Source organism: Dasypus novemcinctus, chromosome 16 (genome assembly GCF_030445035.2).
Source record: "Dasypus novemcinctus isolate mDasNov1 chromosome 16, mDasNov1.1.hap2, whole genome shotgun sequence".
NCBI lineage: Eukaryota > Metazoa > Chordata > Mammalia > Cingulata > Dasypodidae > Dasypus > Dasypus novemcinctus.
Genome location: NC_080688.1, coordinates 14,618,518 through 14,644,227, shown reverse-complemented (window position 1 = coordinate 14,644,227; position 25,710 = coordinate 14,618,518). Strand labels below are relative to the sequence as shown.

The 25,710-nt window shown below is 44.0% G+C and overlaps 1 pseudogene; it reads right to left on the bottom strand.

The window, feature by feature from the left end:
* LOC101435175 (L-amino-acid oxidase-like) overlaps nt 1-16,739 on the bottom strand; it is a 34,437-nt pseudogene extending 17,698 nt beyond the window's left edge.
* Between the last annotated feature and the right edge of the window lie 8,971 nt (nt 16,740-25,710).

The window sequence follows — 25,710 nt, the reverse complement described above, 5'->3', positions numbered from 1 at the left end:
TTCACAAGAAGTGGAGCATCTTTCCACCCTTATTAGGAAACACAAAGACGGCCTCTACCCAGTAAGGGAAGGAGCAAATGGAGAAGCAAGAACAATTAGAGTCCATGTTCCCTTCACCATGACAGATTTAACTCAGTGTAAGGAACAGTCAGAGCAATTTTCAGAAGACCCAGAAAAGTTTACTGAGGAATTCCAAAAGTTAACCCTAAATTTTGAGCTAACACGGGGAGATGTGTATGTTATCCTAGTTCCGTGCTGCACCCCTGAAGAAAAGCGTGGCATTTGAGAAGCAGCCCAGGGGCATGGGGATGGGATGGCTGCCCAGCAGCCCCAGCAATATGCTGTAGGGGTTGCAGCAGTTCCTAACAGGAACTACCAGAGGGCAAGCAAGAGCCTATATGATTATTTGATAACATGATTACTACTGGGAATGAACAAGTGAATTGTCAAGTCTGTTAATTATAATAATAAGCTGCAGGGAATAACCCAGATGGAAAAGGAAAACCCTGCCCTGTTTCAAGGGAGACTAGTAGTAACTATGAGAAAGTATACCCAAGTTAATCCAGACTCAGCAGAGGGACAGATTATATTAAAAACCTATTTCATCGGCCAGGCAGCTCCAGATATGAAAAGAAAACTCCAAAAGCTAGCTCTAGGTCCTGGAACCTCAATGAATTCTCTTTGAAAAGTAGCTTTTTCTGTCTTCAACAACCCTGTCCAGGCCTTTAAAGAGTAGAGGGCAAAGAGGGACAGGCAGTAGGCTCAGCTACTTGCAGTTGCCATAAATGGCAGCTGGTCACTTCGGGGTCACCCCAGCTCAGGCTCCAGACCCTCGAGATCCCGCTTCAACTTTGAAGAGAATAGCCCCTGGAAGAAAAACTGCCCTAACCCACACAAGGACCCCCCTACCCCCCATTCCTGCCCCCAGTATGGGGAAACTGGCCGCAGGCCCCTGGTGGCAACAGCTTCCCTGTGGAGGACTGAGGGGGCCTGGGACACAGAGCATCTCCGTGGATGACTCCATGCAACATCGAACTAGAGGAGCCACAGGTGATCTTCGATGTGGCAAGTAAAAAATTTAACTTTTTAATTGATACAGAAGCCACTTACTCAGTTCTGACCTGTCACTCCAAACCTCCCCCCCCCCCCCGGAACCTGTCCGGTAGTGGGTGTTGATGGTAGAACTAAAGTTTGATCTTTTACTGAACCCCTTCTTTGCCAGATAGGAAACCTAATTATAAGCCATCAATTTTTAATTGTCCCTGAATGTCCCACCCCCTTACTGGGGTGAGATTTACTTAGTACTCTGGGGGCATGCATCCAACTTGTAAGGATAAACAGAACCTCTAAGGTGCCTGTAGCCCAGTGCTCCCAGGAAGAACGTGGAACTCTGTGTTTAGCCATGCTTCTGGATCAAGAGTCTGGTGTTTCATCAACAGCCATTCCCCAGGAAATCAAAAGTAACGTAAATTCTATTGTTTGGGAAATTGGGATACCTGGAAGGGCCCTCTGGATTCCCCCAGTTTCCATTTCTTATGATGTTAACTAGCCAAACCCTCATAAAAAGCAGTACCCCCTCAAGGAGGATGCTGTTAAAGGCCTCCAGCCCACAGTTTAAAAATTCTTGGAGAATAACCTACTAATTCCCTGCCAATCTCCCTGCACCATGACAATTCTACCTGTGAAAAAGCCCAATGGTACCTACAGGCTAGTTCAAGACTTAAGAGCAGTCAATAGCTTTGTAATACCAATTCACCCAGTTGTACCCAAACCTTATACTCTGCTAAACCGGGTTCCAGAAACTGCAGCTTCATTTACCATTCTAGACTTAAAGGATGCCTTTTTCTGCATTCCTCTCTATCTGGACTCTCAATTCCTTTTAGCCTTTGAATGGCAGGAGTCCAACACTAGGGACCCAGTCCAACTTACACGGACTATGTTGCCTCAAGGGTTCTGAAACAGCCCCCATATTTTTGGGAATGCCTTAGCTCAGGATCTACCTGACTGCCACTTGCCACAGAGTGTCCTTTTACAATATGTGGATGATCTGTTGCTTTGCCGTCCAATGAAGGAAGTTTCTGATGCCAATACCGTTTTAGTCCTTCATTACCTAGCTGATAGGGGCTATAGGGTATCAGCATCCAAGGCATGAATCTCTCAGCAAAAAGCTTCCTACTTAGGGTTCCTTCTTACCCTGGGGGAAAGGCCTCTCTCCCCAGAAAGAATTCAAGCTATCACTAGTATTCTCCTACCTCAAAGAAACAGCTGAGAACTTTTCTAGGAATGGCTGGTTACTGTAGACTGTGGGTATCGAAGTTTGGGAAAATAGCCCAGTCACTGTACAGTGCTATTGCAGGAGTGCATAACCAACCCTTAGAGTGGGGAACAAGCCAGAAAGTTGCCTTCAATGCCCTAAAAGAGGCCTTAGTTAGGGCTCCAGCACTAGGAATTTCTAACCTAAGCAAGCCTTTCTTTCTATACATAACTGAAAAGAAAGGAATAGCTCTGGGAGTGTTAGTCCAAAAACTGGGTGAAGTTTCTTAACCTGTAGCTTATTTCTCTAAACTGCTAAACAGTACAGCACAGGTATGGCCACCTTGCTTAAGAGCAGTGGGGGCAACAGCCCTTTTAATTGAGAAAGCTGGCAAACTAATTTGGGGACAACCTCTCACAGTTTTCACCCCACACCAGGTAAAGGATGTGCTTGAGGCCAGGGGCCACCAGTGGCTTACAGGTAGCCAGTTAATTAAATACCAGGTTCAATTGCTAGAAACCCCTGATGTGCACATAAGGGTGTGTCAGACTCTTAACCCAGACACCCTACCACCAGTAGAAGGCCCAAAGTCAGATCCTGACGGACCCCTTCTCTGCTTCTGCCTCGAAACATAACCAAAACTATTCCAGCAGGCCGGATTTAAAGATGAGCCTCTTGTGAACCCAGACATTGAATGGTTCAGAGATGGAAGCAGTTTTATGAAGGAAGGAATTAAAAAGGTCGGCTATGTAGTGGTTTCTCAGTTTGAAACCATAGAAGTCAAAGCTTTCCCCCTGGCACTTCAGACCAGAAAGCAGAGCTAATTGCTCTTACCGAAAGTTTAAAACTAGCTGTTGGAACCTGAGGCGCAGCAGCCTCTCAAGGAGAGACATGCTGTCTCCAGGCTAGTGCTGTCTCCATGGCTACTCTTGCAACCTCAGGTAATTAAGAGTTTCTGGCAAATGGGAACAAGCTGTTCAAGGCTGAAAGAAAAGATGAGCACATACCTTTTGTAGTGAATAGAACACTTAGACTTTGTACCTTGAGATAAGATTGTAAAAAATTCCTTAGACTATGGGTAATCAAGTGATGTTCCTGCTTATTGGCACGTAGGCTCCGTGTTCCTGCTTATTGGCACGTCCACTGGGGTATATAAAGAGTCCCTTGTAAACAATAAAGTAGTCTGAGGAGTTATACTTGCAGGCCCCCTGATCCCAGCTCTCTTGCTCATTCTTTCTCTTTGTTTCCTTCTACCTTTTCTCTTTTTTTCATTCCCGATACCCTTTGGGTCCAAATCTCCAACACTAGCAGCTGGGAAATGGGCTCATATTTACACGGACTCTAAGTATGCTTTCCTTGTCCTTAATGCTCACTCTGCTGTTGGTGAGAACGAGGCTTGCTTATGAACAGTGGGTCACCTATTAATCATAGACAAGAAACCCTAGATTAACTAGAAGCCACACTGTTACCTTAAGAAATAGCTGTTATGCATTGTCCGGGACATCAGAAAACAAACACTGCTATAGCAAAGAGAAATGCTTGAGCTGATGCAGCTGCTAAAGCAGCAGCACAAACCCAGGTCTCCCTCCTACCCCTTATCCCAACACCTGTACCAGTACTTGAAGTCCCACAGTATAGCCAGGATGAACAAACCAGGGCAGCTAGCCTGGGGTTCACCCTGGAGGCTGATGGTGGCTTGTTAGAAATACTCAAGACTACCTTCCAGAAGCAGTGCAATGGAAAGTCCTTCATGGACTTCACCAAGCCACTCATCTGGGGAAGGATGTCCTAACTGGCTTCGCCAAGTGGGTCTTCAAAGGACAGGGCCTAGTGAAAATAGTCAAAGAAGTTATCAGGAGTTGCTCCCTGTATACAGTTAATAACTCAGACAATGGGACGCTCAACTATCCTCCCCCCTTAAATCCTCCTGTCCAGATGCAGGGATCATACCCTGGGGAAAGCTGGCAAATAGACTTCATCCACATGCCATCTTGCCAGGGCTGTAAGTACCTCTTGGTACTGGTAGATACTTTGCCTGGATGGGTAGAAGCATTTCCCACCAGGAGAGAAACGGCAACTCAAGTGTTTAAAGCTCTCATAAAAGAAATAGTTCCCAGGTTTGGATTGCCTAAGTCCCTCCAAAGTGATAATGGGCCAGCTTTTACTAGTAAAATAACCCAAGGTCTATCAGCTGCCCTTGGAATTAAATATCATCTCCATAGTTCCTGGAGGCCCCGATCCTCAGGGAAAGCAGAGAGAGTTAACCGCACTTTAAAGGAAATTCCAGCTAAACTCTGCCAGGAAACTGCATCTCATTAAGTCATCAATTTACCCGTAGGCCACGTTTAGCTCCAAAAGACCCACTTCAGCTTAGCCCCTTTGAAATGGTTTATGGACGACCTTTCCTTATCCAGGACCTCATGCTAGATCAAGAAATTCAAAGTCACAAAATATTTTATCAACCTAGGGAAAACTCAACAAATCCATGAATTATCTTTACCTAAAATTAAGCCTGGAGACCAGGTTCTAATAAAAACCTGGCAAGGAAACAGGCCTCACTCTCAGTTAGAGCCTAAATGGAAGGAACCTTATCCTGTGGTTTTAACCACTCCCATAGCTGTTAAAGCTAAAGGAATTGCCAGCTGGGTGCATTTATCCCGAGTGAAGCCAGCTGTCCAAGGAGGGATCAACTCAGCAGAAGCAACTGACAGGTCATACGAGTGCCAGCCATTGGATGGCCTAAAATATCTCTTCAAGAAATGAAGCTACGTATCATCTAAATCTCTAACCCATTGCCTTAAAAACCCCTTGTCCTTTTTTCTTTTAAAAAAGGCAGTGTCCCTTCTCATCCCCCTCTTAGCTGCTTTAAGCATAACCAGCAGTATTGAAAATTGGGGTTGGCAGTCTATACTAAAACTCCTTATCTATTTCAATTGCTCCCTACAACTAACAGCATGGATAAAACCAACTGTGCCTTAAACGCTCCGAAACAGCAGGCAGACTCTCTTGCTGCTATGGTAATGCAAAATCACAGGGAACTTGACATTCTAACTGCAGCACAGGGAAGGGTATGTCCTTTCCTTAAGGAAAAATGTCATCTCTACTTAAATTACTCTAAAACAGTCCTAGACAGTAATCAAAACCTGCAAAATAAAACCCACCAATGTCAAGAAAATGCAGCCTTTATTAACACCTGGCCTTTTCTATTCTTATGGTCCAGTGTCCTCTTAGTGGACCCGTGTATTCTTAAAGTTCTAATTAAATTTATTTCTTCCAGGATCAACATCTTGTTAACCATATGGGGACTTCATCCAGCTTCATATAGGATGCCAGATCCATCTTCTCCCAGTCGAGATAGAGTAGCAAGGGAGTTCTATGCCTTGTCAGGCAGGGTCTGTGAGCCCGTAACTGGCAGGAAGCAGCTACAGAAGAAAGATCATCTTCCTTCAGCACCGCTTTAAGATGAAAGGTGTAGAACCGGCTGAGGGGGCAATGAGGCAGGCTAGTAAGATAGGGAATAGACGGATCTGGAACCTGACAGAGAGTCCACGTGGATTTCAGAAACCCCCAAGATGGTAGGAACCCCACCCCCGGATTCTGCCACCCAGAACAAAGTCTTCCTCCAACAACAAGGAAAACCCTGGATGTTCCTTAGAAACTTTATCATTGTGTCTTCACTAAGGTACTGATGCGTGGGCTAATCCATCCAAACAGCAAACAGCTGGAACCCCCTCCCCTGTCATTAGCAAAGTGACAAAATAATTAACAGCTTAAAAGCCAGGCACAAAGTGGAGGTGCTTGCCTTGCTCTTTTTGTCTACAGATCCATCCTGCCCTCTTTGTGTCATTTTTGCCATTTTTCCTCCACCATATTGATATAGCCTGTGCATTAAATCAAAATTATTTCCAAGAGTACCTAGTCTCCAAGATGGCCAGATAAGTAATATAGGCCCTACAGTCTTTGAATGTTCAGAAGGGATGTGAGACTGAGTGTGTATTCAGGGCTGCCTCCAGACAATGTGGAGCTATGCTAATCCAAACTGGCTTGGATGTGGAGAATATGTAACTCACCTGGAGGAAATAACCTATCTGATAGTAAGATCTGAAGAACCTAACCAAAGGTCTGTTTACCATCACTGTTAGTCTTCCTAATCCTATATCCTCTGTATAAAAGGGTCTGGAAAAGGCTGTTCGGGGCTCGGTTTTTATTAGGACAAGAGTCCGCCGAGCCCGGCCTGTCGAAATAAACCAACTTCCTTCTCGGTATTCTCGTGTCCTGGCCTTCGAAACCGCGCATACCCGAATTTCTCCACTACATTTCATATGGCCACACAAGTAAACCTGGGGACTTTTTATAATCTATAATGGGGAATTGTGGTTTTAAAATCAGCCCTCTGCATCCCTTTCACCACTTTTCTCTCTACCTGGGACCCCTGCTCTGTTATTTTCTGTTATTTTCTCCCATTTCTCTTCCCTCCCTACCTGAATAACTTACTGGCCTAACTCACCCGGCATGCTTTTGAAATTCACTTCTGCAGCATAGCCAAGAACCTAGATAGAATCTGGTAACACAAGGGCAGTGATAGCGAGAGGGTAGGGAATAAGGAGTTAAGGCTAAAATGTACAGAATTTTTAATTTGGGATGATCAAAACGTTTTGGTAATGGACGGTGGTGGTAGCACCACATTGTGAATGTATTCAGTAATACTGGACTATATATTTGTGTGTAGTTAAAAGGGGGAATGTTGGATTTATATAGGTTACTAGAATCAAATTTTTTTAAAAATCCAAGGAATGCACAACACAGTGAACCCTAAGTTATACCATGGACTACAGTTAATAGTACAATTATAAAAATGTGCTTTCATCAATTGCAACAGACCTACCACACCCATGTAAGGTGTTAATCATGGCGTGGTATATGGGGACCCTGTATGTTCTACATGATTTTTCTCTAAATGCACCACTTCTATAATAAAGAAGAAAGCCTGTTCCTGCCCTCATAGAACTCACCTTCTATCGTGCGATACAGATCACACACAAGTTAAGTAAAGTACACATGGTGAAATGTGTAAACAGTGTTGTGGAGGGAGACAAAGCAGGGAAGGGCAGTCAATACTGGACTGCCAGAGTGGAGAGGGAAAGCTCAACTCAAAGGGGACATGTGAGTGACTCCAGGCAGAGGGAAGATGTCCTGAAGGAAGGGTCGGCTTGGTGTACTTAGGAAATTGCAGGGGCCATTGTGACTGCCACAGGTAAAGGGCAGAGAGGAAGGATGTGGCTTTCACTCTTGGGGATCCCTGACCAATGGGAGGGTGATTTCTGGGCACAGGTTCCCTCTAAGATCTGGGACTACCTCAATGCTGAACATCCCTAACTTCTGCCTTGAGCCTGGGGAGGGGACTGAGCCCTGCTTGATGGGGTGTGGGCTGCAGGAAGGGAGGTTCCAGGGGGACTGACCTTGGTGGAGAAGGAGTCATATTTCGCCAGCAGCTGGCTGCAGGTGGTACCTTGCTTCAGCTCTTCCTCCACCTGGGCATGGGGAAAAGAGAGAAGGAGAGATGCTGGGGACTGGTGCCCATCAGATCTGAAGGCTCTGTGCATGCCCCTTGGCCCATCCCCATCCACTCCCTTCTAATTGTGCAGGCACGTGAGACTTGCTAGATGAGTTCAGGTGGTGAAAACTGAACCTCTGGTTCTGGACAGACGATGAGGATTGTGGAGGTGAGGGCCAGGCCATTATACTGGAGTTCTGGAGGAGGAAAGTCTACCACCCTCTTGCTGTGTGGGGCACACTTCTTTAGTCTTAACCAGGTCATGGTGAATGGTACAGGAATGGCTGGGGCCCCTGGTTGTGGTTGTAAAGCCGTTGGAAGCAGGGCTTTTGATGAGGCTGTTCAGTTAAGGCGTGACCCACCACTCTCATTCAGGATGGGTCTTTTTTTTTTGAGCATTTAATTTTTTAACAGTATGTTTTTGAAGATACATAAATCACAAACAATGTTACATTAAAAAATATTAGATTCCCACATACCCCACCTCCCACCCGCACTCCTCCCACATCAACAACTTCTTTTATCACTGTGGCACATTCACTTCATTTGGTGAATACATTTTGCGGCACTGCTGCACCACATGGATTATAGCTCACATTGTAGTTTGACACCCTCCCCCTGTCCATTCAGTGAGTTATGGCAGGATAGATAAGGTCCAGCACCTGTCCCTGAAATATCATTTCTGACAACTCCAAGCCCCGAAAACGCCCGCACATCACATCTCTTCTTCCCTCTCCCTGGCCTCAGCAACTCCTGTGACCACTTTCTCTTTTGATGAGGCTGTCTAGTTAATGTGTGGCCCGCCTTATTCAGAAGTCTTCATCTTGTTTCTGAAGGCCTTTACAAGAGGATAAACACAGAGAGAAAGCCACAGCAGCGAGGAAACCCAGGGAGAAGGGAGAAACCAGCAGGTGCCACCATGCGCCCTGCCGCATTTCAGAGAAGCCAATGATCGCCAGCAGCCAAGCTCCAGGAAGAAAGCATCGCCTTGATGAGGCCTTGATGTGGATATTTTCCTGACCCCGAACCGTAAGCTCATAAATTTCCCTTGCTTAAGTCGAACTCATTTCATGGCAGGTGCTTTGCACAACCTAGGAAATGAAAATGTTGGGGCCCCTGAGCTGCTGAGTAAGGCTCCAGTTGAGCTGTCCAAGGGCTGGGCGTGTCCCTGCAGAGCCTCTGCACCATCTTGGCAAACCCAGGCTGTGGGCAAGGCCTCGCAGGAGCGCATTCCTGTGAAAGAGCCTGGCTCCTCTGCAGGGAGTTCAAGGGGTTTTCAAAGCGGAGGGAATCCCAGCTCAACAGAGAAAGGTGAGCAGCTACCACAGGCAGAGTCTGGCATTGCTCCTCCTCTCTAGCACTCATCTGACTTGATGATTCTTATCACCCCGGCCCTCACCACATTTCCAGGACTTTGACATTCCCACGCTCACTCGTTTCATCCCCACCACCAACCTGTGGTCATTCTACAGAAACCAGGCAGGTTCAATGGCCTACTAAAAGTTCAACTGTGTCCCCCCAAATGAAGAGTCCACGTCCCTCTCCTAGATATATGAAGAGGCTCTTTAGTTAAGATGAGGTAATACCCAGGTTAGTGTGGGCCTTAAACCAATGTGACTGGTGTCCTTATAAGAAGAAGAAATTTAGGCACGGACAGAGAGAAGATAGCCATATGATGGAAGGCAAGGTAGAGTTAGACCTCAAGCCCCTGGCAGATTCCTGCAGACTTCAGCACCAGCACGACCCTGGGGACACACTGATTTTGGATTCTGGCTTCAAGAACTGACAATGTGTTTCTGTGCTTTTGAATCACCCCAGCCTGTAGCAGTGCTGACAAATGAGGCCACAGGCAGAAGCAGCTGGGGCAGTGTTTGAAGAGTCTGGGTTCTAGCACACCTACCTAACACCTCGATTGGGAAGACAGTTTTAATGGAAGCTCTTTTTTTTTTCTATTTTATTTTATTAAAAAATTTTTTAAAATGTTACATTAAAAAATATAAGAGGTCCCCATATACCCCCCCAGCCCCCCTCACCCCACTTCTACCACATTAACAACCTCTTTCATCATCATGGGACATTCATTGCATTTTGTGAATACATTTTGGAGCACTGCTGCATCACATGGATAGTGGTTTACATTGTAGTTTACACTGTCCCCCAGTCCACCCAGTGGGCCATGGCAGGACATACAATGTCCAGCAACTGTCCCTGCAGTACCACCCAGGACAACTCCAAGTCCTGAAAATGCCTTCACATCATATCTCTTCTTCCCTCTCCCTACTCTCAGCAGATACCGTGGCCACTTGCTCCACATCAATGCTACAGTTTCTTCCATTACTAATCACAATAGTTCCATAGTAGAATATCAGTAAGTCCACTCTAATCCATACTCTATTCTGCCATCCTGTACACCCTGGGATGGTGATGTCCACTCTATCTCTATATCGAGAGGGGTCTTAGATTAACGGAAGCACTTTTGCTTCCTGCACAAGTTCAGTGTCGGTGCTGGGATGTGGAGATGCTGGGGTGTCGGAGCCTACTGAGCGCAGGTTTGAGTTGGGGTGTTAAAGAGGGAAGGAGGACAAAGATCAGAGCAGTAGATGCCCCTATGGCTGGGCCTAGGGTCTGGGCAAATGAGAGAGAAATTAGAGGATGCGGCGACCCAGGAGTTCCCGGGGTTCACGGGGAAGGGTCAGAGGCCTGCCACGCATGAGGGCTGCCTGTGCCCGCCTCCACTCACCTTCCGCAGAGACTTGATGAGCAGCTGCTGCGCCGTCTTGCCCTCCTCATCCGCCTTGAGGCGGTAGTCCAGTAGGTGGGGACGGGCCTCCACCTCCCTAACCTGCCGCCGCACCCCATTGACCAGCACCCAGGTCCGCGGATTGTGCATGATGAAACTTATTGAGTTTCAGCCCCAGCTTCCTGATGAACTCACGGGACAGCCTGTGGGGTGAGTCAGAGAGGGCTGAGCCAGGACTTGGAAGCTGCTGGCCTCCTTCCTGCTGGTGGAGCGTGCCGCCTGCCCCTTCCTTGCCCTCAAGGATTCCCTGGGGCCCCCCAGGCCTCGATGCACAGGTGCGTTGCTCCTGAGGAGCAGGGCCCCTGGGCCCCCCCCCTCAGTGCTCTCTGGTCTCTCCACACCTCCCCGGCCCCTCCTTGCTGGCTACAGTTCCTGGGACTCCAGCTCTGGCCGTCTGTTGGCTGTGCCACTTGGACACCACAGGCATCTTCCTCTGGTCTCTAACAGGTCCTGTGCTTGACCGGCTCTGCTCTGAAGGGCAGGGTCTCCTGTAGAGGAAGCCCGCCCCAAGCCAATGCCCAGGTGTCCCTCCTGGAACCCCAGCCTACCCAGGGGGCACCCAGACCTTCCTGCCCAAGAGGGCACCTTGCTACTCCTGCCATCGCAAACACTGCCCTCTGCCTCTTCAATCCCAGTTAACTTCGGCAACTGTGCCCTTCTAGAGAGGCAGAGAAGAATCAGTTCTGCTCTCACTTAAATATCCTGACATAACCCACTGAATGGACTGGGGGAGAGGGTAACCTACAATGTAAAGTATAATCCATGAGGTGAAGTAGTGCTCCTAAATGTATTCACCAAATGCAATGAATGTGTCACAATGATGAAAGAGATTGTTGATGTGGGAGAGTGGGGTGTGAAGTTTGGTATCTTATATTTTTTAATGTAACATTTTGTGTGATCTATGTATCTTTTAAAAACAAAAAATATTTTTAAAAGCACAACAAAACTGGTGCTAGGGAGTGTAAACTACAAGTAAACTGTAGTCCATGTGGTGTGGCAGTGCTCCAAAAAGTGTTCACCAAATGCAATGATAGTGCTACAATGATGAAAAAGGTTGTTGAACAGATGAATGGATAAACAAAATGTGGTACATACATACAATGGAATACTACTCAGCTATAAGAAGGAATGCAGTACAGACACATGGAATGACGTGGATGAATCTTGAGGACCTTAGGTTGAGTGAAGCAAGCCAGGCATTGAAGGACAGATACGACATTACCTCTCTGATATGAAATAAGCAAACCAAGCTGTCTCAGAGAGCTAGAGACTGGATGATAGGCTTACAGGAAATTGGGGGTGGGGGGTGGGGGAGAGGAAGTTTGTGAGCTGATGCCTACAAGGGTGAAATCTATGATAAAGTGGAGGTAAGTAGTTCAGTGAAGGGATAGGATGGGGGCATAGGATACTTTTGAGTGGGGCTTTCCAGGCTTGAGGGGGGCTCGGTTTGGGAGGGTGGGTCAGATGGCCCAAAGAATTGGTGGGAGGACTTGGGGGAACAGTTGAACAAGGGAGATTGTTAGGTATGTGGGTGAAACTACAATGGTGAGAAAACTCTTTAGAAAATATAATAAAGAAGGGTTACCTGCTTAAGGTGCTTAAGGGGAGCGTATGGCAGAGGGGCAGGCTTCTAGGGAGTGTGTGAGTGCTCATCTTGTCATAGTGTGTTATATCATTGTTATATCATTGGGTGGAGACCCATACAATGAGTGGGAAGGTATACCAATATCCTGGGGAGGCCTGAAGTTCTGGAAATAAAGGAAATTGTGTCTCCCAAGTGAATTGGTGGCTCCCAGTGGGGGAGAGAGTAATATGTCAAGCCCTCAGCATTGTTGCAAGTATCTGTGAATCTGGGCCTTCAAACAGTGAAGAATGGCTGTCACTGTGGGCTCTGAGGGGAGGGGAGAGAGGAATAAAATAGATGGAAGCAGGTAACTGGGAGGGCAATGGATGTGTTCCACAAGATCATGCAATGATGGATATAGGACATGTTAAATTTCACCAAAAATGTATGAAAGTCTATAGGCTAAAATGTAAACCATAATGTAAACCATAAAAAACTAAAAATTTAGAAAAGTATAGAGTCTAAAATATAAACCATAATGTAAACCCAAATGGAACCATGATTGGAAGCTCTGTTTCAATATCTGTACATCTACTGCAGCAAATATAACATGAACATGTAGAAAGATCATTGCTGGGGAAGGGGGAAAAGAGTTCGATGTTGGATATATTGGAGTCCCCTATGTTGTATATCTGAATTACTGTGATCTAAACCCTTTTTGAAGACAAAATTAAAAAGTAGGAAAAATAAAAGGAGGTAGACACTAAGGTAGAAACAAAAGGAATTGTCCTACCACTGTACCTACAGGGAAACAACTATTAGAGTGATGAAAGGCAAAATGTTCAATAAAACAATGTTTTATGATATTTTTCATTTATTTTTACTTTATTTTAATTTTTCCAAATTAGTATGTATCCTATTTCTAATCTTTAAACCTACCACTACTATTTCATTTTCCTATTAATTGAACTTGGCAATATATTAGGCTTCACTTTTGAAGTTTTAAACCATAGAGAGATTCAACAATGGCAGGGGAGGAACACTGGCATGGGGTGTTATTGATGGGGGACATGTGGTTGGGAGGGAGTTCTCTGGGGCATTATATCGGGTACATAAAAATGTTCAGATATATGTAGGATATTTTCATAGTAGTTACAGTTACAAATAACAACTACGGGAGTGCTGAGTTCCTAGACAGGGGAACTCTGTCACATTCCCCAATGGAACAACAACAATCTCCCAAGTGCAACAGCAAAGACCAGGGAAGGTGGATGGTCCAACAATGAGCCCTCGATATTGATGACTATGCTTATGGCCTGTGTACCTGAAAGATGAACGAGACCTAGAGCTGCAGGGTGCCTAAGAGTTACCTCCTGGGAGTCTCCATGTTGCTCACATGTGGCCACTCTCTAAGCCAAACTCAGCATGTAAATGCATTACCTTCCCCCTCACCATGGGACATGACTCCCAGGGATGAGCCTCCTTGGTGCTGAGGGATTAGTACCAATCACTAATGGGTGATGCATCTAGAAAAAAACCTTGAATGAAAGGGGGCATTGGTAAAGACCAATGAGATTATATGGCTAAGAGTCTTCAAAAAGAATCAGGAAGTCATCAGAGGGGTCATGCTTACGCATGCCTCAGCAGGATCCCAGAGACATCCAAAGTAGATACAACTCAGTTACTGATGCTCCTGAGGGCTAAGAGAAACACAGTTTCTGTGGTCATGGCAGTTGGCTCTGGGGTTCAGTGCCTTGTCAACGGGCCCTATTTTTGGAATTTGTATTCCTGAGTGTGATAGAGTTGGACTCAGAGGTGATCTTTCTACACATGTCTTTTGTGTCACTTCTACTGAAACTGTGATTGGATAGGGGGTTGGTGTATACCCAGGAGACTTGAATCTCTGGACTGGCCATGTGCCCACTGGGCCCTGAGCCTCAGCAGAGTTGCAACTCCTACTCTCCAGTTTGTTGGACTTACAGAGGTCAGCTAACAGGGAGCTGAAGATGGTCAACCACCACACCAGGAAACAGAGTACCTACAACTCCAAGCAGGAGAATTGTAGCCATCAACCATGTGGGATCTAAGCACGCTCTCGATATAGAGGTGGAGTGGACATCAACATCCCATTGTACACAGGATGGAGGAATAAAATATGGAATAGTGTATTTACTTTTATTCTACTATAGAACTGTTGTGACAAGTAATGGAAGAAACTGTAGCATTGATCCTGAGAACGTGGCCATGGTAGTTGCTGAGGGCAGAAGAAGGAAGAAGAGAGGAGATATGGGGACTTTTTTGGGACTTGGAGTTGTCCATAATGATACTGCAGGGTCACATGATGGGCATTATATATCCTGTCATAACCTACTGAAGGAAATGGGAGAGAGTGAAACTATGATGCAAACTCTTATCCATGTGGTACAGCAGTGCTCCAAAATGTATCCACCAAATGCAATGAATTTGCCACAATGATGAAAGAAGTTGTTGATGTGGGAGGAGTGAGGGGTAGGAAGTGGGGTATATGGGAAACTCTTATATTTTTTAGTGTAACATTTTTTGTGATCTATGTATCTTTTTTAAAAAAAGGCAATTTAGTAAAAAAATGATTTAAAAAATATGTTGCGGTCAGAGGAGTGAGAGTGTGGGTTGTGGGGTATATGGGAACCTCTTATATTTTTTAATGTAACATTTTTTGTGATCTCCGTATCTTAAAAAAAGACAATTTCATAATAATAAAAAAAGAGTTTGTTGATGTGGGACGAGTGGGGTGTGGGGTGTGGGTATATGGGAACCTCATATATTTTTTTCTGTTTTTAATAGCTTAAAAACATTTTTTTAAAGATACATAGATCATACCCATGGTACATTAAAAATAATTTTAATGTAACATTTTTGTGATCTATGTATCTTTTTAAAAAGAAAAAGTTTAAAAATAAATTTAAAAAAGACAAAGAAATATGAGGATCCCATATACCCCACTCCCCACACCCTCCACTCCTCCGACATCATCAAATTCTTTCTTATATTTTTTAATGTAACATTTTGTGTGATCTATATATCTTTTTTAAAAAAGACAATAAAAATAATTTCATTTAAAAAAACAAGCAAAACCGGGTGCCCCCGGAAGCTCTGCAAGTGACCTGGGGCCGCGTAATGATTTAAGACCAATTCTATAAGACACCCAGGCCCAGAGCCTCAACAGACTTCAGCTCCTACACTTTGATTTATTGGACTGACCCCACTCAGCTAACATGGAGTTGAAGAAGGTCAACCACTTCACCATGGAGCCTAGAGTGTCTACAACTGAAAGCAGGAGGAGTGCATCCAGTATCCATGTGGAATCTAAGCCCCCACTTGACACAGATGTGCAATGGACACAACCAAGCCAATGTCCACAGAGAAAATGGGGAATGGGTGTGGGAAGGGTAGCCATGGTGGCTGCTGGGTTTGGGGAATGGGAGGAAGAGATGAGAGGTGGAGGCGTTTTTGGGACGTGGAGTTGTCCTGGGTGGTGCTTCACGGACAATTACAGGACATTGTAGACCCCCCCAGGGCCCACTGGATGGAATGGGGGAGAGTGTGGGCTTTGATGTGGATCATTGACTACGGGGTGCAGTGATGTTCAGAGATGTACTTACTGGGTGCAATGGATGTGGCACGATGATGGGAGCGAGTGTTGCTGTGGGGGGAGTGGGGGGTGGGGGCGGTGGGGTTGATTGGGACCTCGTATTTTTTGAATGTAACTTTAAAAATAAATAATTTTAATTAAAAAAAAAATTAATTAATTAATTAATTAAAAAAAAAAAAAGACCGATTCTGTGCTGAGGTGGGTGGTCCTGCTTCGCAGTCACCCGCACTCCTGTGGAAGCATTGTGCCTGCCCTATGCCTCTTGGCCCCTGTGCTGACCCCGCCCTGTCCTTCCCAGCTGCCCCGCCAGTCTCCCCACACTTACTTGTGGTTGCTAGGAATCCTCATGGGACCAAAGTCCACGTACCACTGGGATCCAGGCACTCTGTGTGTCTCAATTCTGCCACCTACATGCCCCGAGGCCTCCAGGACAGTCACCTAGAAGGACAGACCTTGCCTGGCCTCACCAAACCCAAACACATCCCTCCCACACCCTCTACTTGGTTCTGGGAGGGTCACCCAGCTGCCACAGCCCTTGCTTGCCTCTCCTAGTTAGAACTCAGTTTAGAACCCAGTAGTCAGACCAACCAGTGCCCCTCGCCCTGCCCTTGCCTAGACCCCTAAACCCATCGCTTGCTCTAGCTTTGGGGGACATCCCACCTGCTTCTCCCCTGCCCCCCGTAGAGGCCTCCTGCACCCCTAGTGTACCTGGTGGCCCGCGTCTTGCAGGGTCTTGGCGATAGTGAGCCCGGCCATGCCCGCTCCAATCACCACGATGCTTTTCCTCTCTGCTGTCTGCCCCAGCCCGTCCTTGGCCAGCTGCACCATCTCTTCATACTGGGGGTCCTCGAAACATTTCAGAAGCTGGCTGCTGAAGGCCCGGGCACCTGGGGTCACCGTGGACAGGAGCAGAAGCGACAGCCACCCTGGGTGCATGGCGGTGGAGGCAGCAGTCAGGTGAGCGGCCGGGAACACAGAGGAGCACTTGAGCGAGCGCAGGTTATATCCCTGCACCTGTGATGCAATAGTGCATCACTGCCATTTGCCTTCCTCCTTCCCCCGTGGCGCTTCAGGCACAGGGATGGCCCTGCCTGCCCCACGCCTCTCTCTGCTAGCTTCTCTTGTCCCTTTGTATATTCCCCTCAGGGGATGAGGACCTCCGCCCAGTGGGGGGCTGCCCATCTTTCCCTCTCCCCTCTCCAAGTAGACAGACTGTACCAGTGGTAATTGCAGTGAGAAGACTCTGACTCATCTGGAGCTGTGGAAGGACAGGATCGAAGATGGGGTGTGTGATGGCCTTATTTAATAATACAACAGGATTTGAGATGTGGAAGGAAGATCCTTTCCAAGCTCCCGAGAGCCACTGGCTCTTCTGTTTTCAACGTTATGGGTTCATGAGTGTTCCTGCGCCTCGTTTCCCAGAAAGCCTCGCCTCGCTGAGGTTAAAGAGGTTGCTAATGTGAGAGGAGTGGGGTGAGGTGGGAACCTCATATGTTTTGAATGTAACCTTTAAAAGAAAATAAAGAAGAGAAACAAAACAACAAAAACCAAAAACCAAAACAAAACAAAAAAGCAGCCACAGATGACAGGTAAACGAATGAGTATTCCAATAAAACTTTAATTACAAAGACAGAAAAGAAAAGAATATTCCAGATGGAAAGCCTGCATTTCCATCTGCCTCTGGACATTTGCTTGTTTTCTCCTGACTTGTCTTCAAGGAAGGACATGCTCTACCTCCTAGGACCTTACAACTTTCCCTGTGGGCCCTAGGAAAGGCTGCTTTTCCATTTTCCTTGGTTTCCTGTTGCTGTTCCTTTCTAAGCTAATATCCTTGACCTCATTTACCTCTGACTCTTTCCCCACTGTGGGAAAACTAGGGAGGCTGGCTATGGCCTCACTCCCTCTTGCCTTAGGAAATACGTGCTCATTTTGGTGCAGGCACTTTGAGCTGTCTTCTCCGAAATAGAAAGAGCTGTGCATGAAAGAGGTGCACCAGATTCAGCACATTAGGGCAAAGGATTCCTCTCTGGCTGGTGGGAAAAGTAGAGCCTATTTTCTTTGAGGTGAAGGAAAGCCCGGTACGGTCCCTTTACTTCACGGTGAAAAAATGAGATCCAGAAAGACTGTCATGGCCGTGGGGCTCCACAGCACAGGCAATTACTATTTGCAAAGCCAAATGGACACCAGACACAAAGTTCTGAGTGACCCCCCGTCCCACTGGCCAACTGTGCTCCCCTGAGTTACTCAACCACCCGCCTTGAAGGGCACTGCATCCAGTCCTGAGGTGTGTGTGTGTGTGGGAGCTGCTGAGGAGCCCAGATATCTGCTTTGGGCTGTGTCTCTCTGCCGCACACTTAGCATGGTCGTGACTCCACTGGGGCCACATTGTGACTATGTTCTGGATGAATGAGTAAGTGAATGGCTGAAGAAAAGATGTGAAAACCACCTGACTCAGATTTTCAACTTCAAGAATTCTTGTTCCTTGTCCTCTCCAAAATCAAGTTGTCAAATGATGTGTCTCCATTTATGGTTTGGAATGAAGGGAAAACCTAGTCCTAGGGTTAAGGCAGTGGAAGAGGTGGGAGGGAGTCATAATGAAAGAGAGAGATTACTCTGAGTACCTTGGAATACTTACAGGATCTCCATAGAGTTCTTTCTTCTCTCTTTTTCCTCTTTAATTAAACTGTCTTTTTTTAAACAAAGATAACTAAATCACAAAAAAATGTTACATTAAAAAATATAAGAGGTTCTCACATACCTCCTCCCACATCAACAACCTCCCTCATCATTGTGGCACATTCATTGCATTTGGTGAATCCATTTTGGAGCGCTGCTGCACCACATGGATTATAGTTTACATTGTAGTTTACACTTTCCCCTAGTCCATTCAGTGGGTTATGGCAGGATACATAATGTCCACCATCTGTCCCTGCAATATCATTCAGGACAACTCCAAGTCCCTAAAATGTCCCACATCACATCTCTTCTTCCCTCTCCTTGGCCTCAGAAACTACTGTGACCACTTTCTCTAGATCAATGCTCCAGTTTCTTCCATTACTAGTCGCAATAGTTCTATAGCAGAATACCAGTAATTTCACTCCATATAGTTGTTGGGTTCTAACAGATGGGTTGCATTTCTACTCCAAGAGGTGGGACTCATGGGGTCCCTGAGGTCTGCCTGAGAGTTGCAGGGAAGGTCAGCAGACTCTGTCCTGCCCTGCATGTCCCCACTCCTACCCATTAATTATAGGCCCTTTCCTGCTCTTTCTCTGGATCATTCTAGACTGGGCCAGTGGGGTCCAGTAGGGAAGAGGTTCTAGATGGGGGAGGCTTGTATCCCGGGAACAGTGAGGCAGAACCCTGTAGTATGGTCCTTTTCCCCTCCTGCCAGAACTACCCTTCCTTCTGCCCCTCTACCTGGGCTGAGTGGGCCCTTTGCATGTGCAGTTTCTTTGTTAGACACTTTGCAGTGCTTTTTGAGACCTTCCTTACCTCTGAGTATCCACATCCAAGGAACCAGTCTGATCAATTCTGGCTGCTGAGGGCCTTTCTCACCAGCCTCCTGCCTTTTCTTGCCAAGTCTCCCTCCCCCAAACTGGCCAAGAGTGGCTCTCTTCCCCTCCTGGCCCTGCCTTTGACAGCTCTCTATGAGTCCCTAGTATCCCTTGGCTACATCCATCACAATGGCTCCTAGTCCAAGTTGTGTTATGGCAGCCCCTTGCTTTAAGCCCCCTCCCTGTGCTCCTGGGATGTAGGAACTAAAGCATAGTAGTCTCACAAGGAGAGTCGTGCTGTGTCCATGGCTGCACTAGAAACCTAAGGAATGTGGCAATGAAGAGTTTCGAGCAAACAAGATGAAGCTGTTAAAGGCTTAAAGAAAAGATGAGGACATACACTTGGTAGGTAGATAGAACATTTACACTTTGTACTTTGAGATAAGAGTTTTTGAAATCCTTAGATCATGAATAATGCTAGTAGTTAACTGCATGTTGCTGCTTGTTCTCACATAGACTGAGGTATATACAGAGCCTCCTTGTAAACAATAAAGTTGTCTGATGAGTCTTTACTCACAGAACCCCCTCATCCCAGCTCTCTCTTTCTCTTTGTTTCATTCTCCCTTTCTCTTTGTTTCATTCTGATGTATGCTATGGGTGGGAGGCTCTTTGTCTCTTCAGAGATAACCTTAACCTAAACTGTCTATCCTGACTTGTGGGTGTGATGGTAAGAGGCTGCAGTCCTGCCCTTGGTGACCATGGCAATGACTCCAGGCCCAGGAAACAGTTTAATAATGCAAAGTCTATAAACTTTAAATATTCAGGGAAAATGCAAACCAAATGTACTAAAAACTTATCTAGAATGTATGAAGTCCATGCTCAAAGCTTACCTAGGATGTGGAAGATATATGCTAATTCAAGCCTATTGAGAACTGAAACAAAAGGACCATTTGGCCTTTTCTAAATGTACAAAAGGGACTCAAAAATCTTGTTTGGGGCTCGGGATTGAAACAGAATGCTCCCGAGTCCAGCTGGCTATTAATAAATCATTTTTCCTTTTCAAAAGCATTCCTGAATCCTGGCCTCTCTATATGCAAATAATTGAACCTCTCTCAAATTCTACAACAATTCCCAATATGCTTCGGGCCCAAATCTCCAACATCTGGTGCCCAATATGGGTCCTGAAGAAATGTCTTCCAAAACAGTATCAGGAACCATGGAAAGGACTCCTCTGAGCATCGTGAATGATGTCCAAACAAGTTTGACTCGAGTCTTCTTGGTAAGTAACATTTCCGAGAATCATCAGGGTAATGGGTAATCAAACAGGACGTGTGGAACAATATTCACAAGTGTGAAAAACTTTGTTGAAAGCTACAGGGGTGACTGTAAAAAATTCTGAGTTACTAGAATTGTTTGCTTTAATACAAAATTATTGTTGCTGGTTTCAGTCGCAGGGGCATAATGTTTTAAATTTGAAACAGTGGAGATGCGCAATGAAAAGCTTTATGAAAAGCACATCAAAAAAGGGAATTCATTCCATTTCAGTATGGGCCTTATGCCACTAGATAGCAGCAGCTTTAGATCCTTTACAGTCTGAAGAAGAAGAGAAAGATGAAATTACTATATTTTCTAAGCCCATAAGTAAATTTGAAATAAAAGAAAGTAAATTGGAAGAAGAACAGGAGCTTGCGGGGAATGGGGAAACATCAGTTTTTTTCTCTCATTCTGATACTAACTCTTTCCTCAACAAAAACTCTATGAAGTGTCCTAATGGAATATCTTCTATGTATCCAGTACAACCCTGTGCACCTACTGAATTACTTTGTGCTACTAAACCTAAATTAGAAATTTTTTCAGATGTTGCTGATGCTTTGCCTTATGTTAATAAGATTGTTGTTACTAATCTAACCCCACAAACACTCTTGATGCAATGTTTATTGCTATGCAATTATTGTCTGCTTTCCAGGTAACAATACATGCGATACCAGCAGATGCAAATAATGCACAAGGGGGTGTCGAGTTTCATCCCGAGCCAATACCTTTTAAACTATTGAAAGTTTTAAAACAGGCAAAAGTACTAAATAAATTCCTTGTTAGTGAAATCAGGCTTGTAAGAAAACTCTCTGTTAAAGTGTTAACTAAGTAAGGAAACTATTCTGGCAGCAACTCTGCAAACCCCCTGCTGTCTACATGATAATGTAGCTGTGGGCTAGTGGGGGTTAGCAGAATTAAACTACTGGAAAAGGAGAAAAACATGGCAACACTGGTGTTCTGTTTTGTTTCCAAGCTAATTCTGATTAGGTCTATTTAACTAAATTAATAAAATTAGTACAAAATTTTTTTTATCGAGGTGTTAAAAGGAACTCTCAGTTTTAAATCAATAGTTTACTCCTGAACTTCAAGTCTCAGTGTAGTCTTAAAGAATAGTAATTCAAAAATTATGTGTTAACGGTCTGTCTAAACTGCTAAATATGAGCTTAACTACATTTATGCTGCTCGAGTTATCTTAACTGATTGCTGATAACTAATAAAAATGTTTCCAAGAACAAGCTTGCATGTTATAGGCAACATGGGTTCCAGAAGAAATCTTAAAAACAGTCAAATCTAAGATGCGAAATGATGGAGAACTTAAAAACAGGTATACCAAAAAAGTAAGAAAGTAAGAATTAAGAGTGAATTGTAAAGTGTATGTTTCTATTGGTGTGTTGTAATTGTTTTGTGTTTGTCTGTTTGTTCAATGTCAGTGTATATTTTGATCCCTTTGGAAAGTGATATAAATTAAGAAATAAAAAATTTTAAAAAGAGCTCTAATCAAATGCCCAAATATTAAATAAGTGCTTATATTAATACATAAGTTTAAATGTTAATAAGATCTCTACAATGATAAAAACTGTAAGTCTTGATTAACAAAATTACTAGAAGTCTTTTCATAAAAAATAGTTCTTGCCTAGATTGAAATGAATAGTTTATTTTTCTTCACAGGGTGAAATGAAGGATGTAAAACTTAAATGAATATTAAAGAAGGTTAAAAATTTGTGGGAATGTTGACTGAAATTTAATACATTTTTTCAAAAAGGTGTGTTTTGTCCTAAAATAGGATGGCTAATTTTCATAAACTCGTGGGACTTAAATGCATGTGGCAAGTTGTAGAAAGTATTGTGGTAACTTTAAGTCAGGGAATGTGTTCTCTGAAGGTAAAATTTGTCTTAAATTAATATAATTATAGTCTATAGAGTTATAAGTAATTATAAGAAGTTTAATGAAACATTGTTAAAATAAGGTATTTAAATGGCTAACTCAAAAAGTCATTATTAAACAAAACCTGAATTGATAATAATAATAATAAAAGGTAATTTTATAACAGGAAAACTTGTCAGTGGCCAGCCTCTCCTGCCAACATGCTTCTAAAAGACTGTTTCTGGTATTGTGTACTTCTAAGTATTTAAAGTGAAGAAAAGTTAATTATTTTAACAAGCTTGTTTAGTGTTCATGATAATTATATGCTGTAAGAATTTTTCCTGGTAACTTATGTATGTAGGATGTATGGAATGTGTTTTTATTGTTAAGGAAACAGGAGATGATTTTGTCCTAAGAAAAAATGATTGATTACTGGGAAGGAGTGGAGTATGGGACAAAACCTGAATGAATACTGAAAGTGTGGAAGGGTCATGGAAAAGAAATTTTTATTCTTTTAAAATAAAAGAAAAATGTTGAGTAAGATTTGATGGGTCTATCTATTAAGTTTTAAAAGCTTTAGTATCAAATAGTATATAGATGCAAAGTTAAAATTTTGTTCTTTCTCAAAGTCTCTCAAGTCATTAGTCTGTTTTGGTAAAAGCTTATGAACAGTTTTTATCCTGAATAATCAGTACACAAAGAAAGTCTGTTTTATCAGAATAGCTTCTTGTGCTTTAACTTCCTCGGTGCTCCAAGAAGAAAAGGCCTTATCTCTTTTAAAGGAACATAATGTTCAAACCTGCTTTCTCAAAGTCAAATCCTGAAAAGTAGCTTTTTATTTCAAACTGGTTACAAAAGATTTGTTCTTTTACCTTGAAAGAAAAATTAAAGTAATAAAATAGTTGAGTTCATATATTATAAGTTGAATGGAAGGTGTTTAAAAGGGTTATAAAATTAAGTTTTTTTAACTCTCTGTTAATAAAAGTTGTATGAGTGAAAGATTCATATGAATGCTTAAGAGTGTATACATTCACCAATATTTCAACATAATACTAAACAAAAGTATAATATGGTTAATTATGGTGTTAATTATTATAAAAAAGCGTGTGTCACAGAAACATCCTCTTGTCATAAATTAAAGTAACAACACTGTAGTATGCAGTATTCCCAAATATTGCTACTTTGTTGCAAAAAATTAATATCCAACTATGTCACTATCACTTTGTTTTTTTTAAAATTATTTATTTATTAATATTTTTTTAAAATTACATTAAAAAAAAATGAGGTCCCATTCAACCCCACTGCCCCCGCCCCCCACTCCCCCCACAGCAACACTCTTTCCCATCATCATGACACATCCATTGCACCTGGTAGGTTCATCTCTGAGCATCACTGCACCCCATAGTCAGTGGTCCACATCATAGCCCACACTCTCCCACGTTCCATCCAGCGGGCCATGGGAGGATCTACAATGTCTGGTAACTGTCCCTGCAGCACCACCCAGGACAACTACAAGTCCTAAAAACCCCTCCACATCTCATCTCTCCCTCCCATTCCCCACACCCAGCAGCCACCATCGCCACTTTTTCCACACCAATGCCACATTTTCTTCAATTACTAACCACAATAGTTCATGAATAGAATATCAGTAAGTCCACTCTAATCCATATTCTATTCCTCCATCCTGTGGACCCAGGATTGGTTGTGTCCATTCCACATCTATGTCAAGAGGGGGCTTAGATTCCCCATGGATGCTAGATGTAATTCTCCTGCTTTCAGTTGTAGGCCCTCTTGGCTCCATGGTGTGGTGGTTGACATTCTTCAACTCCATCTTAGCAGAGTGGGGTAAGTCCCCTTGGATTTTAATCACAATTCTGGAAGGATTCCAAAAGCAAAATATAAAAACACAGTTGTGTGCAGCATGGGAGGCCCTGCTAAAAGTGAAAGATTTAACCCTGATAGTGATAGACTCTGAAGACTGCCATCCCTATCCAGGGGTGGATTGCAAATACTAAAAGCAAGACAGAAATGATGGACTATTGTAAATCACCCTCAGATCTATGGAAAAACACCTGGGATACCTGCTAGTAGTAACAGGTGACTGTCTGTCAACTCCCTGCCCACTCCACTAACATCTCTTTTAGGACTGTTGATGAAAATGCTTTTGTGAAGATCCAGGGCCCTACCCCTGAAACCTGAGAAAAGGCAAAGTGGCTCCACTGAAAAGGTGAACATCATGAGTACCACACCTTGTGGTGCCTGTCTCAGCAATTCTGGCTGCCTGTTACTCACCAACAGTGCATAGACACCCCCCATAAGTTCTTTTGTGCTTACTCCAATGACTGTAATATCAGATTCCTCCTGCTCTTGAGAGGAATGAGTCCTCAGGTGTATACTACAAACCCTCTGGAGAGTAATACAACAAAAAACCACCTGAGCTGTATTCATTACTTTACTAAAACAAAAAGGGGGAAATGTGGAGATACGGCCAGAGGTTAAAATACTTCACTGGGAACTGTGGCTATTGCTGCCACACATCGCATTAACTTTACAAATCCTGGAGCTGTGAACTTGCAGCTTGTGTCTGCCTAAGGACTTTGGGGCTGTGTGCTTTCTCCTTATGCTTTTGTGGCAGGAACCGTTAATATTACAATGGAAAATGGATACTGACCCTTTGGGCTAATGACACTCATAGTCATAACTTACAAAAAAATTTGTGGAAACTTTTTCTTGGAATTGCCCATCCTTATGAATGGTTGGGAAATAAAGACAAGACAGGATAGCATTTGACTCTTAATTAAAGATATCATCTTAATGCCTGTGCTAGAGATCCATTTGTTTTCATAACTGGTAGGATAACTATTAAGAATGAGTCACTGTTTTATGAAAAGTGTACGTTGCATACATGTCTATCATAAAGTGTGTTGCAAGATGGAGAAACAATAGCGAGGGCCAGAAAAAGAAAAGGCATCTGGATACCTGTGAGAATGATGTGGATTTGGCAGTTGTCTCCTGAAAGTCAGTTATTGCTACATATGGCACAGGAATTCTTGAGACAGACTGGCTGCTTTATTGGACTGGTATTATAAGCATTTTGGGACTAACTGGAATCATTACAGCTGCTGCTACTGCTGCAGTAGCTCTACATGAAACAGTACGAACACAACAATACGTATATGATTGGCATAAAAATGCTAGTGATTTGTGGAATAGTCAAGAGCATTTAGATGAGTAGT